We start from the raw sequence: 15,383 nt of genomic DNA, 5'->3' as shown, positions 1-15,383 counted from the left end.
TGAGAATCTGCCTGCCGACGCAGGGGACAGGGGTTCGAGCCCTGGTCTGGGAAGATCCCACATGCCGCAGAGCAACTGGGCCTGTGAGCCACAATTACTGAGCCTGCGCGTCTGGAGCCTGTGCTCCGCAACAAGAGAGGCCGCGACAGTGAGAGGCCCGCGCACCGCGATGAAGAGTGGCCCCCGCTTGCCACAAGTAGAGAGAGCCCTCGCAGAGAAACGAAGTCCCAACACAGCCATAAATAAAATAAATAAATTAATTTTTTAAAAAAAAGGGCACTAAATAAAAAGGGAAGTGAATTTACACGTACATGCCAGAACTTTTTTTAATCATAACTGGTTTAGGAAAGAAAGATTTCTAAAACGTATTGCACATTTTCCTGCTTTAACGTAATCTAACCTTTTATAAACACTGCAGGGTGACCATTTCAGACAAACGTCACTGTAACAACTAAATAGGACACTACTTTAGGGAAGAGAGCTATCAAAATGCGTAACATACAATTAAGTTGCAAGACACTGGATGAATTGTTTGAATCTGATAAAAATGATACCAATTAATAGAGATTAAATGTCAAGCTGAGTCTTCAGGTTAAAAAGTAACAATAAAGGGAAACAACATAACAGAAGTTGGGACAGAAAAACTCTAAAAAATGTAATTGCCTGCATGCCCTAAATGAACCAGAAGTGATAGGCTGTCCAAAAAAAGTACAAGAAAAAGAATTTGGGTTAGTAGAGAGAATACACCAGAATAAGAGTCAGAAGAATGGAGTTCTAGTTTCGACTGCCCTACTTGAGTGAGAATGTGTAGCTAGATTAAGCCACTTAACCTGGACCTATATCCTCATTAATAAGAAGGGCACAAACCTACCTTGACACCTCCAACATCATCAGGTGGACCAAATATTAATGTTGATAAAAATGCTCTCAAAGCTGTATGTAAACACGTTATACCATGAGACCTGCACAGTCACCACACAGCAGTCTAGAGCAGGGTTTCTCAGCCTTTTGCACTTAGGACACATACAGAAAATGACAGTACAGATACAGGCACACGGCAGTAAGCAAGCCATGCTGCTGCTGGCCAACAGTGATCAGCAGAAGCTCTTGCCACTCTGTCACTGATAATCCTCTCTGAGGAATAAGGACATCAGTATTTCTGCCCTATCTGTAACACATTCAGAGTGCTGTCTGGCACACTCGTTAGGAAGCTCAAAGTAAAATGCGATGTCTAATTTGGAACACTTGTAAGAGGGAATTTAACTTTTTCCACAATAACTGGCTCTGGGAAACAGAATCAAGAGTAGAGTCTGACGATGACAGAACAGTAATACCTTGGACCTAAGCAATAAACCCCTGTCCTAGGCCTGGATCTCTGAAGGGCCATGCACTGGCCTCCCTCTGACCACACCCTTGACCATGCATGGGGCCAGCTGATCTCAGGACCTAAAAGGTATGCCCAACTGCAGCCTACACACCCAGCCCTCATTTTGCCAGGACCCCAGAACTTCCTGGCTACTTCTAGGCTTTGCTCAGGTCTCTTCCCTGAGTGAGTTGATCCTCCCAACGGCAGATGACCCCACCATTGGTATTTACATCGCTGGGTCCAAGGGATGATCAAAGAGCTGCTGTCTGAAAGGTGAACGGGGATGCACGGATTCAAGTGTCCACATATGTGCACATGCAAAAAGTCCCTCATGCAAGGAACCTGGAGGGAGAATGGAATCTTGGGTTGAAGGCTGGGTCTTTGCCCTTTACCATGTTCTGGAGCAGAACTCGGAGGAATCTGAGAATTCCCTGTTTGACCCTGAGTTAGGTCATTATGAAGTTTTCTTTGTTAAGGTAGGCAATGGAACATCTGTATCACTTAGCTTGATTAATAACTTGTAAATAGCTCCTGGAAAAGGAGCTAAAAATCTTAGGCATATGAGGAACAGTTGAAGAAAATAAGTATATTTAGCCTGGAAAGAGAAAAAGTTGGTGGGAAGATCAAAGAACCAGCCATTTTTCCATGACAGCTGAAGGCCATCATGTGAAAAACAGAGCAGATCTGTGTGGTGTCGGAAATGCAGGCAGGTACATTCCACTCTAATATAATGAGGAATTTTTAAAAATAAGAACTTTTAAAAAGAACTGGGCAACAACAAGGTCCTACTGCATAGCACAGGGAACTATATTCAATATCCTGTGATAAAGCGTAATGGAAAAGAATATGAAAAAGAATGTGTATATATATGTATAATTGAGCCAATTTGCTCTACAGCAGTAATTAACACAACACTGTAAATCAACTATATACCTCAATAAAAAAAAAAAAAAAGAATAGGGCTGTCAGGTGAGTAACTGAGTTTTCAGTCACTGAAAATACAGAAGCAGAGGGTATGTGCTTCTCTTCCAAGGAAAATGCAGAAGAAACTCTGATACTGGGAAAAGGTAAAACTACGTATAACCAGAAGGCCTATATAAATGCAGTATGAACGTGTAGCTCTATATGCAGAGACAAGTGGTATGAGACACAAGGCAAAATGGAAGTTAAACCCTGAAGTAACCTTTCTCTGTCCCTGCTGTCAGCTTACTCTTGTCATGTGCGTCCTCACAAAAATCGAGGTAAATTCCTCCATTCTACAAAATTACTTACTTAAGACTAAAGCAGCCTTGTCTCAAGGGATTTTTTCCATCCTCTGGAAAATCATAACCTTCCCTGCTGCTCTCAGGATGCTCTGATTTATCATCATCACTGAAAACCTTGTCTTCCCATCCCCACGATGGATGGCACCTCTCTGGCATCAACAAATATGTTTTAATAGGAAAGCTAGGGATACAGTACATATCTAGACAGAGCCCGTGCCCCTCAAACAGCTTGCAGAGAAAGGGATTATAAATGTAAAACATAAGCAAATAAATAAACTAAAATGAAGAAAATAAAATGGGGTAATATAGAAGAGAAAGACTGCAGTACTGCATGTACACAGTAATCACAAAGGCCTCTCTGGGTAGGAGAAGGCAGTCACACAAAGATCTGAAGGAAGTACATTCCAAGCAAAAGGAACAGCAACTGTAAATCCCTGAAAAGGTACATGCTTAGCTTCTTCAAGAGATAAAAAAAGAGCATCATCCACTATACACCTATTAGAATGGCCTAAATCCAGAAAGCTCACACCACCAAGTGCCAGCAAGGATGTGGGACAAAAGGAACTCTCATTCACTGCTGGTGGCAATGCAGCCACTTCGGAACACAGTTTGGCAGTTTCTTATAAAACAAAACATACGTTTACCATACAACCCCACGATCACAGTCCTTGGTATTTACCCGAAGGAGTTGAAAACATGTCCACAAAAAAACTGCACACGGATTGTTTACAGCAATTTTATTCATAACTGCCGAAACCTGGAAGCAACCAAGATGTCCTTTAGCAGGTGAATGGATAAACTGTGGTACATTCAGACAATGGAATATTATTCAGTGCTAAAAAGAAATGAGCTATCAAACCATGAAAAGACATGGAAGAAACTTAGATACACATTACTAAGTGAAAGCAGCCAATCTGCAAAAGCTACATACTGTACGGTTCCAACTATAAGACACTGTGGAAACGGCAAAAAACTATGGAGTCATTAAACAGATCATGAGTAGCCAAGGGTTGGGAGTGGGGGGAGGTGAGGGATGAACAGGCGGAGCACAGGGGGTTTTCAGGGCAGTGAAAACCACTCTGTGTGACACTATAATGGTGGATGTATGTCATTATAAATCTGTCCAAACCCACAGAATGTACAACACCAAGAATGAACCCTAATAGAACTGCGGACTTTGGGTGGTGATGGTGTGCTGTCACAGCTCCATCAGTTGTAGCTAACGTCCCGCTCTGGTGGGGAACGCTGGCAGTGGAGAAGGCTGTGTGTGTGAGGGCCGGCAGGATGCGGGAAATACCTGTACCCTCTGCTCGATTTTGCTGTGAGCCTAAAGGTGCTCAAAAAAAAAAAAGTCTATTAAGGAAAAACAAGAAGAATCACATCATTGTGATTGCAGCCCCGTGAACAAAGGAGAAGACAGAGAAAGACGAGGTTGGCGAGGAAGCAAGGAGCCAGACCGCGCCCTGCAGACATGCTGGACGACAGTGTTCGTCGCGGTTGGGGCTGTCCTGTGCACTGCAGGATGCTCCGCATCCCGGGCTTCTACCCACTGGATGCCAGCAGCACACTCCCCCTGCCACCCGTCCCCCCGGCCTGACAGCCAGACACTGCCAACTGTCCCCTAAGGGCAAGATCTTCCCCAACTAAAAACCGCTGATACAGGGCCTCCTAAGTGGCCACAGTGGAGATTTTGTTTCCATAATAAACCTTTAAGTTTTAGTTTTAGTGTTAAGTGTATTGGAAAGCCAGTAAACAGGTGATACAATCTGATTAACATTTAACATTATTTTTGGCTCCTGTTATAGGACAGGTGAGGAAAATAAGGGCAAGAGTAGAGGCAGGGAAGTCTGCTGGCAGTTTTCCAGAGGAGAAAGGCTGCCAGCCTAGGTGTTAACAGTGAAAAAACTATTAAAAAACGTAGTCACGTCCAGTTTGTATTCTGAAGGTGGAGCTGACGGGACTTTAATATGAGATGAGAAGAAAAAAATGGAGGATAACCCCAGGGGTTTTGGCCTGCACAACTGGGTAGACAGTGGTGTCACTTCACTTGAGAAGATGAAGACTTCGGAAAGGTGGAGGGAAGAGCAAATGAAAGAAAGAGTAACTCATAGTTCTGCTTTGTTCATGTTACATTTGAGGTGTCTATTAGACATCCAAGTGGAGGAATGGCGTTAGATGAGTCTAGAGCTCAAGGGGAAAAAAAAAGGAATCTGAGCTCCCTCAGCATATAAATGGTATCTGAAACCATGAAAATGGATGAAATCACACGAGGCAAGCCCAGGGACACTCCAAATTTTAGACTGGGGGGTGGGTACAGATAAGCTGCAAAAAGACAGAGAATGAGTAGCTACGAGGTCAGAGAAAGTGGTTGGCCAATGTGAAATGCTGATGAGAGGTCAATAAGACATAGACACTGCTGATCACTGGCTTTGACAAGACACAGGTCGTTGCAGCCTCGATTAAAAACAATGTCAGTGAGTGCAGAAACAGGAGCTCAAACGGATCAGGCTAAAGAGAGAATCAGTGGTAAGGAAGTAGACACAGCAAACATAAACCTCTCCTGTTGCAAACGGGAACAAAGAAACTGGGCAACAGCTGAAGGGAAACATAAGGTGGAGGAGAGGCTGGTTTAACAGAGGTGATTTATTCAGTTAAGGTATTAGGGGCTCCACACACAAGTCAAAACTGTATTCCCTTCTCACTTAACCACCCAGAGATAAATGAGCAGTAGTACGGCGGCTCTGCTCCACGAGACCATGCGAGGATCCATCTTACCGATCCATCCCCCCTAAAGTGCTGCTCTCACCAGCAAGGTTGAATAACATGCACCAGCACTACATTCTCCTGGCAGAAAGGAAGAGGAAGCAGAAAGCAACCTGCGTTCCTTTCTAAGGCCATGACACAGAAATCACTCACATCACTTCTGGTCATATCCATTTACCCAAAGTTCATCATGTGGTCACATCGAGCTGTAAGAGGGAGGCTAGGAAATGTAGTCTAGTTGGGCATCCATGTGCCAGAGCAAACCTGAGGGCCCTATTACCGAAATGAAGCTGCAGAGAATGGCATTTGGTGAACAGTTAATCATCACTGCTGCGAGTAATATAAGGCATGTCTGCATACTAAGAGAGACGATCCAGTAAGGAGAGAATGATAATTCAAGGAAAAAAATAATGGCAGGAGTGAAAGCCCTAAGAAGGGAAAAATGAATGAGATCCAGGGCTCAGAGTTATTGACCCAGAAGCAGGGACACTTTGGTCTCCTGTCACTTCTCACACGCTTGACTTTTCCAGAAGAAAAGTTGCCCCTTGAATGCATTTCCAGCAAATTAAAGTAACCCTTTCCTTCTAGCCAGTAAATCAAGCAATTATGCAAACTGAGCACAAAAATCTGGCCTGGATTGAGCAGTTCTCACGTGAGCTGTCTCCTAACAGGCTGATTCAAAGATGCTGCCTCTCTGTCAAAGAGAATATGACCAAATTTCAGAGCTGGAGACAGTCTACAAAGCTCATGTTACAAATGTTCAAGGCCACAAGGCCATAAAGCCACAAAGTATCCTCTCCCATAGTACACCCAAGTCCTCGAACTGCCAGATCAGGGATCATCCCACTGTCCCCTTGTCTACTCTTTTATAGATATTCTTTTTCATAATATAGTTTATCTCCCCAGTGGAATGAACACTTCCTAAGGGCAGAGACTCAATGCCACCTTCTTTCATATCTATCTTCCACTGCATTTAGCATGGTACAAAATACTCACTTGTACTGAATGGATACTTCAGTTCACTGATAAAAGAGATTTGGTTTCCTGCATCCTACCGGAGCCAGGATTGTTACCGAATCCGGAAGACCACTGGATTTCAGGTTCTCCTCAGGTAGAAGGTCAATGGAAACTGGGCAAGTGCAAGAGGATGGTCCCTACTTTAAAAAAAAAAAAAAAAAAATCAGAGAATCATGGAATTTTGGAGCAAGAAAGGATCTTAGAGACCTGTAGTCTGACCCCTCATTTTACATATAAGGAAAATGAGGTTTAGAGAGATGAATTACTCGTCCAAAGTCACAGATTATTTACAGCAGAGCCAAGACAAGAACCCAGGTCCTGACTTCAAGTTCAAATCTCCTTTCTGTTAAACAAAAATCTCCTTTGTCTGTCCTTAATATACTAGGTAATTTATAAAGTACACATAATATGTTCTTCAAAACTGTTGAAAATACTACTCATCTTGAGTCCTTTTACCATATACCTCTCCAATAAAAAGAGGAACAGGAATTACTGTTTCCATCCTACACACAAGGGAATAAAAACAATGCAATCAAATGGCCTGCCCAAGACCACAAGGCTGAACCCCAGATAATAAAAATTTTACTATTTTAAGGGAAAATGAATGGAATATTTATTTTAGAATTCTTCCCCAGAGCGTGGTGTCTATCGTTCCTAACAGAGACAACGTAAACATATCATACCACATGGGTCACGTATGCTTTTCCACTCAGTGCTTTCCATCTCCACAGCCTCCAATACTAATGTATACTATGATCCATGGCATAAAATAAAGTAGTAAATGAATATATGATCATAAGCCAAATAATAGGATCTCCCTGAAAATCAGAATTCTACTTCCACTCTGAACATTCTGATTCATAAATTTCTTATGAGAAATTAGACCAAACACCTTGTTTCTCACTTCCTTTTACCTTCCTAAAACAATCTCCTTTAAATACCAAGGAAGTCCCCTTGTCCAGGTATACTATGAAACTATAAACACCTATTTTACCAAATCTTTACGTTTTGCTACCATGGGGAATATTCCCTCTCAACCTGCATCTCTTCAAAGAGGAAATCTCTGGTTGGTTTTGTTGTTTATATGTTTTAACCTCAAAAGAGAATACTGTCTCCACGTGGGTCTTCTTTAGGCCTCTACTGTTTTTGAGGTGCTACAATTAGAACCCAGCAGTGTAGTTTTCCAGGGGCTGCAGCTCTACAGTTTGATGAAAGGCCCTCTGCCCCACCAAGGACAGAATGGGGACAGCATGAGTGCCCTCCCATGTCTCCCTTGGATCATCCCACTGCATGTAAGCAACATCCAAGGTGTAAAACTGCACAATTTGTAGGATGGCAGGGGTCACACTGGCCCCAATTCTGTTCTGTTTGACTCAGTCAGAACAATGGCCTCTGTTTATTTGCTCACTCTTAGTTTAGGATTAATGTTAAATAAACCAGCACCTGAAGTTGGGAAGCACATCCAATTTGTCAATTGTAAGATAATTTAAACCAAATACTTCAGAAAGCAGCTTAACATCGAAGCTTCTAGATAGTACACTAGGTCTATCTTTAGGGAAAAAAATTAAGTTTTATTATTCCAATTCTGAAGAGGATATTAGAGAGATGCTAATGCAAATCATAAGGAAGACTCAGAGTGTCAAATACATTAAAAAAGTTATCTAACCTTGGCCTTATTTAATTTTTTTCTCAAATATCTTTCTCAAAAAAATAAAAACAGGAAACACCAAAACCAACAGAGAACTGGTATTTAAATTCAGCTTGCAAACATACATTAATACCAAGAAATTATCAAGAACCAGGATCTCTGAAAAACAGAGCAGAATTACCTTTTCACCCATTCTTAATCATCTAAATAAGCAAGTGATTAATAAAAATACAGTACAACATATGGGAAACTTCTCAAGCTATTCCAATTATCAGCTGGTAACTGAACTAATTGTTTCAGTAAAGGAGAAAATTCCATACCAAGTAGCATACCACTCAGGAGAACAATTCTACAATACTGGGGCAAGGTGATGTGCAATATTTTAGGCTTATTGTTTACACTAGAATTTATGATCACTGTCATGTATAACTTACTAAGTACTTACTGTATGCCTAAATCGTATTAAGCTTTGACATGTAACATTTCATTTAATCATCACCACAACCTTCTAAGACAGATTCTATACTCTCTGATTACAAAGGAGGTACCTGAACACCAAGATGTTAATTTGTTTGTCCAGGATCAAAGTTTATATCACAGCTGGTACTCAAATACAAGTCTACCTGACTCCAAAGCAAAAATTGGTACCTTTCCAGGGGTCTTAACCCCTATAATGCTATGATAGGCAATAACTCTGTGCTAAGTAAAGCAAAAATTTTAAGTCCTACATCAAAGACTGGCAAACTTTTCCTGGAAAGGGCCAGCTAATAAAATTTGGGGGCTATGCAGGCCATACCGTCTCTGTTGCAAGAAATCAACTCTGCTGCTGTATTGCCAATGCAGCCACGGACAATACATAAACAAGTATGACTGTACCCCAATAAAACTTTATTTATGAGCACTGATATCTGAACTTCATGTAACTTGAACATCATGAAATATTCTTTTTATTTTGTTCAACCATTTAAAAATTTTTCATTCTTAGTTCATAGGCCATACAAAATACAAGCTGCAGGCCAGATTTGGCCTACATGCTGAATTTTGCCAATGTCTGTCCTAAATAATGCAGACAAATATAAAATATTTTTTGCTAAACAGCTCTTTTCATAACTCCTAACTTGTAATCTCCTTTAATATTCTGAACTGATACTTTAAAGAAGCTCAAAGTCTCAATAAACTTGACATCTGTCCCAAAATAATCAAAAACTCCAGAGTCCAAAACTGTAGACACCACATATGGATTTCCTAAGAATGAAATAGAATCACAAGATTCTGGAACTCAAAGAGATCTAACACATTCTAATTCCTAACGTGCATTTTTTAAAACTGATATTAAGACATTTAAAACAGTTCAATACTAAGTTTATAGGTAATGACAGTAATACCTTACGCATATAAGAAGTATTACAAAGCATTTTCACACCCTTTCTCTCATCTGACCCCTCCTCTGTAAGGAAGACAGTGCAAGCCTTCTCATCCCCATTTTACACCTACGGAAAACAGGCTCAGAAATGTAAATAACTTGCCCAAAGCAGGGACGAGGCCACACAGCTACTAAGCAGCATAACTGCAACTACGACCTGATTTCAAGTCCTCGCTGCCTCTTAACTACTTCCATGGACATCAAATTTCACATTAATGGGTTAAACCCTTAAGATTTTCAAGAATATTTGTCAAAATCTTTAAATGCAATGAAAACGTTTAGTTCATTTCACTCGATTTTTATTCTGCTATCACAGTCTTCTGAAGAAAACAGCTGCTAATTCTTGACATTTGTTAAATGCATTTAGACTCAATAGTGAATCTATGTGTACTATGCAGACAGTACACCCAGACCAGCTTAAAAAGGGGAAACTGCTGAACAAGTCATCTAAACAGAGAATAAGGGAAAGAGAAATGGAGATGAATGAACTGCCATTAAAGTCTTGGCCCAACTGTGGAATAGCTTCTGGTGATTGGAAAATAATGTGGAGGTTAGGAAAAGCAAATAAGAGGAACGTAACTACTGGAATTCAAACCAACATCAAAGACTCTAATGACAGTTGAGCCTGCCTGTCTGCTTCTTGGTCTCTCCCTAGAAAACAAAAAGTTATATAACCAACGAAGGTTCTTCCAACTAATATTTCCTCTGTGGCCCACTTACACACTATCACCCACCTCAATGTGCATCACCACACAGTAAAAAACTGGGCTTCCACCCCAGCTAGGTCTGGACAAGTCTCTGTCCAAAGTGCTGCTTTATTCCACGGACGGCTATAGGGACGATGGTATGAAGATAACCAGCTTGAGCATAGTTCCAACCTCACACCGTTCTAGAATACTTACTCTATAAAGCATCACACACTCAATTTTAGGAATGAAGTAGACTCCAGATATTCCTGAAAATGGTAATCACAACATCATAATATCCCATCTTCACAAACAGCCCTATTAAAAAATAATTCACACCAATGAGGGCCTGAAAAACTTTGAAGTCGTGCTGTAGCAGCAATTAAAGCTTCTATTTCCTTCACTCTCAAGTTCAAGGACCAAATGTCAAGATGCCGAGTTAGATTTCAATTTACCCAATAAGGAAAAATAATGAATCACAACAGTCACTACCCAAAAATATTACAACCAATTCAATTACTGATTCAAACTAGCACATTTTCTGGACTCTAAGAGCCACGGCACTCCAGCACCATATGCTTTTTTTCTTCCAACAGAAATACAGATACAGACAACGTTTACAAAAGCAACCAATGTATCAGAAGTTATTCCCATTCAGACTGACTTAAAAGGTCTAAATCTGTGCCAAACAAAACTCTGAAAGAATGGAAAATAAAAGAGGTGCTGACAACAATGCAATGTGGCCCAGCTGCCAGCTACCCATGTAGCATCATGCAGTGCCCCAAGCAGTTTAAAAGCAGACTGCAATTCTGCATGCGGATCAAAATTATAATGCTCCAAATTCTATTTCCTAAAAGATAACTATCAAACTGCATCCCAAGCATCCTGCTGGGGGTCTCTTCCTCCTCCCCCCCCCCCACCTTCCTTAAGCTTCAGCAACAGAAGGTGGAGTTATAAAGGGTCCAGAAGTAGACTACAGCTAAGAAATCAGCTTTGACTTTCTCCCTCTGCCGTTTCTCGTCATCTGTTTGGGTAATTTTTTAATATGAATATTTACTCAAGTCAACAAAACGAGAAAGGCAAAACGGGGGCGTGGGGGGTGATGGCGGGGGAAAAGGGCACTAAGTCACCAGCACCGTCCAATGTGCAGTGGCAACTTCAGCCAATTAGAAAGATGAGAGGGAAAACTCCACGGGTGCGCCGGCGAGCACGGCAGGGGGCGGGCACGGCGAGGACGCCCCCGGAGCCCCCAGGCCCGCCGCCCGCGCCTCGGGTCCGGAGCGCCGCAGCAGGCCAGGAACCGCCCGGCCCGCTCCGACGAGGCCGCGGGGAAGCGGCGGGCGCGGGAGGCAGCGGCCCGAGCGCGGTCCGCCCCGGGAGGCCGGGGAGGGAGTCGGCGGGGACGGGGGAAACCCGAGATGGCCTTCTAAGAACATTCGATCCCGAACCTTTACTTTAAAAAGAATTTCTCCCGACAAGGAAACCCAGGCCCCCGCAGCCTTCCCCTGCGGCGCCTGCCCACGTCACCAGCGCCCCCGGCCCTCCCGCGGCCCCCGCCTTACCGAGCCCCGCGGCTCCGCCGCGCCGCCGCGGCGTCGCTGCGCCCCGCTCGCCGCTCCGTGTCTGCCCTGCGGGGCGCCGGGCCCGACGCCCTCCTCCTCCTCCTCCTCGTCCTCGTCCTCGTCCCGGTCCTCGCCGCTGCCGAGCACCGCCCGCGCGCCGAGCCTAGCGCCTGGCCGCCCAGGGCAGCCGCGGGGGCTCGGCCGGGCGCCCCCCGCGCCAGCGCCTCATCCCGCCGCGTCGCCCCGTCAGGCTCGGGGGCGGGGACGCCGGGCTCCGGGCCGCGGCCTCGGAGTCCCCACCTCCGACACGCACCGCGCTCGCCCTCACCCGGCCGAGTCGGCCCCGGGGACGCGGTCCTCCGCCTCCGAGCCCCTCGCCCGCCGCCTTCGGGCCGCCCCCGCAGCGCCCCCGCCCCGCTCGCGGCGCGCGCGCCCGCCGGAGCCCGCCGTCGGCTCGGCCTCCGCCTCCCGCGCTCCGCCTCCTCCAGCGCCCGCGACGCCCGCAGCGGGGAGAAGAGGCGCGCCGCCGTCGTCGCGGGCACGAGCACGCGCGAGGAGGGCGGGCGGAGCGCGCGCGCGGCCGAGGGCGGCGGGGGCGCGCCCGGACCTCGCCTGCCGTTGTCCCGGGAGCGCACGTGCGCGGCGGGAGGGCGGCGAGAGGCGCGCGGCTCGTCCCCGCCCCCCCCCGCCCCGAGGCTCTGGGGCCGGCGGGGCGCGGGAACGCGGCCCGGACGCCGGCTCGGGGGTTTGGGCGAGGTCTGCAGCCTCGGCTTCTGCACTGTGCTGCGGTGCAAAAACACCGAACCTGCCGCAGCAGCAGCAGGAAGAGACATCCTCCGAGACTATGGCAGTGGCTCCTCTCCACTGCCAGCTGACCCCAGGGTACTGTCACCGCGCGGCGGAGGAGAGGGGGCGTTGCCGCAAGTCGGGAAGCTCCTCGTCTCTCCATCTCTTGCGCATATTGGTGTAAAATCAACTCGCATCGGTTATTATTTGGAATCGGGGCCTAAAAGTTCCTTTGGTTGTCTTCTTCATTCAGAGTTATGGACCAGAAGATTGGAAGTGACCTGGCAGGGGAGAGGAAGGACAAGAAAGGGTGAAAGAGTAGCAACCCCCGAAGGTGCATGGCCAGGAGACAAGTGAACCCCTGCCCGTAGATGGCACTGCCCTTGGTTCTCCCCGGGCTCCTTTTGTTCAGCCTCTGAAGGCTGCTCGGCACTTGGACCTGCAACAAGCGTCTGTGTAACAGAACAGATCTTGACATCCTCCCTTTTTTGTTTCGATCTTTTTCTTTTATATTTGTACCTTTCCCTCCTTCTGACGCCTTTGGATTCTAAACGTTGGGGATGGGGTTAACCTACATAATTTAACCCAGTACCCAAACCCACCCATGCCAAATACTGCATCATCTAATGTCACTGCAGAGATTCGGGTCCACTCAGCGTTTAGTCATTTCAGTGGGCGTCACTGAATATAAAACGTGGCCTTGACCACAGTTAGCAGAATTTCAAGGGCATGGACATGAAGCAGGGTTTCACCACATCCTGGAGAGAAATTAGGGAGTGAACATGCATAATAATCTCACTCTTGCCAACTTCAGTATAACCAGAGTTTTTTTAAAGACCAAAATTCTAGATGTTTTCTAGAAGAGAAGGAGGGAAAGGATGGAATGAGTTTCCCATAGAAGCACAGGGTTGGACGGGAGAATTGAAAGACGTGTACTTTAAAGAAATGTATCTTGGGGCTTCCCTGCTGGCGCAGTGGTTGAGAACCTGCCTGCCAATGCAGGGGACACGGGTTCGAGCCCTGGTCTGGGGAGATCCCACACGGGCCGCGATGGTGAGAGGCCCGCGCACCGCGATGAAGAGTGGTCCCCACTTGCCGCAACTAGAGAAAGCCCTCGCACAGAAACGAAGACTCAACACAGTCATAAATAAAATAAATAAATAAAAAGAAATTCACGTTCATTTATTTATTTATTTATGACTGTGTTGAGTCTTCGTTTCTGTGCGAGGGCTTTCTCTAGTTGCGGCAAGTGGGGACCACTCTTCATCGCGGTGCGCGGGCCTCTCACCATCGCGGCCTCTCTTGTTGCCGAGCACAGGCTCCAGACGCGCAGGCTCAGTAGTTGTGGCTCACGGGCCCAGTCGCTCCGTGGCATGTGGGATCTCCCCAGACCAGGGCTCGAACCCGTGTCCCCTGCATTGGCAGGCAGGTTCTCAACCACTGCGCCACCAGGGAAGCCCAGAACGTGAATTTCTTAAAAAAAAAAAAAAAAAAAAGAAATGTATCCTGGTATGGTAGCCATCTACTTGAAACTGGTAGGATCTGTAATGGTCTTAATGGGTACTTCCTAAGTGCTGGAGAAACAGCCAGGTGAATGAAGAAAACTAGAGACCTGCAGCTTCACACAAACACATAGTTTAAAAATTACTCTTTCTCCAAACCGCAGGAGTTCCATGGGTTCACCTTTTGGCCACAGAGAGCCATCTCTGCCAGAGAGAGAAGAGTATGCAGAGAGGGATTTAATAGCTTGTGTTGTTCCCAGGGATTGGTGAGCATGAAACATGAAATCTCCTGTGATGTCAAGAGGAGGTCAGGATGGGACATTCAACCAAGTCACCGTGAGAATGGCGTTTTGCCCAAGGCTCTCATCCCTTGGCTACTCTCAGCTAAGATAATGACATTCTGTATTCTTTCAGAAAGACTTCACATCCCAGAGTTTGGCCATCACACCTCCAAATTCAGCTGTACTAACCGAATGTTAAATGGTTTATGCTCAGCTGGTGGAGAAGGTGAATAATACCTACAGGAACTGGGATCTCTACATACATTGGATGACACAGATACTCTATTCCAGGGTCTCAAAACATCTTGGTAACTTTCCCCCCATTGGTATTCTGTCTAGTTCAGAGAAAGAAGAAATGGATTCCTTCTGTGTATTCCAGATGTCAGGGGTGTTTGAGCGAGCTCAAGGGTGCTGATGTTCCTTACTCTCGTTCTGAGCCAGCACTGCCCCTCCTTAGAAAGAAGCATCCAGATAGCCTACAGGTAAGTAGTTATTCTTGCTATACCTGCAGATAAACAGAAGGCTGTGATTTCTGGGCAACACTGCAGCCATCTGAAGTTGGTGCTTCAGAGTCTGTAACCAATTACCTCTGTCCTAGTAACACCTTTAGTGATTCAATACATATATTCCAATAATTGCAACATTCCCTAAAAAAAGAAAAAGCCTGTCTGGATGTAAATCGGTAAATAACTGCATTTGTTATAGTTTGATTCAGTAGTCTCACGGTGAGGGGTTGGGGGGAGCCGGGGAGAAGGCAAATTCCCTCTGTCTCTGAAGCTGTCGGAGGCCTCCCCCTGGCCTCCTTTCTTGGCCTTGACACTGTCGTCTTCCTGACGGTAGCATCTGGGCTCACTCCTGGCATCTCAGATCTGTTGCACTGCAGTCCCCTCCAGGCACTGAAGCAGCGTCACGGTGCAGACAAGTCGAGCCAGCACAGAGAGCAGCCACAGAGACGACTGCATTGCTTGCCTAACCTTGAGTTTTAGAGAGAACCTGGAAATTTGAGCAAGGGAGAGAGAGAAAGCTTATTCTCATCCCCAAACTGAAGGCTCAACAGCTGACTTGAGAATAATGAGTTGCTGAA

General features: G+C 45.6%; 1 protein-coding gene across 3 annotated transcripts in view; it reads right to left on the bottom strand.

Annotated features, from left to right (window-relative positions):
- The window catches only part of ARHGAP32 (Rho GTPase activating protein 32), a 273,441-nt gene extending 261,362 nt beyond the window's left edge, over positions 1-12,079 (bottom strand). Inside the window, exon 1 of one of the 3 annotated variants that reach the window (XM_068554527.1) lies at positions 11,731-12,079. The gene's annotated coding sequence lies outside the window, so the exon portion shown is untranslated. Of the gene's footprint in view, positions 1-6,390; positions 6,512-11,730 lie in introns of those variants that run through there. The other 2 variants (XM_068554526.1, XM_068554525.1) reach the window with 2 other exon arrangements.
- Positions 12,080-15,383: the final 3,304 nt, after the last annotated feature.

The sequence above is a fragment of the Eschrichtius robustus genome, chromosome 11 (genome assembly GCF_028021215.1).
Source record: "Eschrichtius robustus isolate mEscRob2 chromosome 11, mEscRob2.pri, whole genome shotgun sequence".
In the NCBI taxonomy this organism is placed as follows: Eukaryota; Metazoa; Chordata; class Mammalia; order Artiodactyla; family Eschrichtiidae; genus Eschrichtius; species Eschrichtius robustus.
Note: the sequence above shows the minus strand (reverse complement) of the source record. Positions and strands in the feature narration are given on the sequence as shown.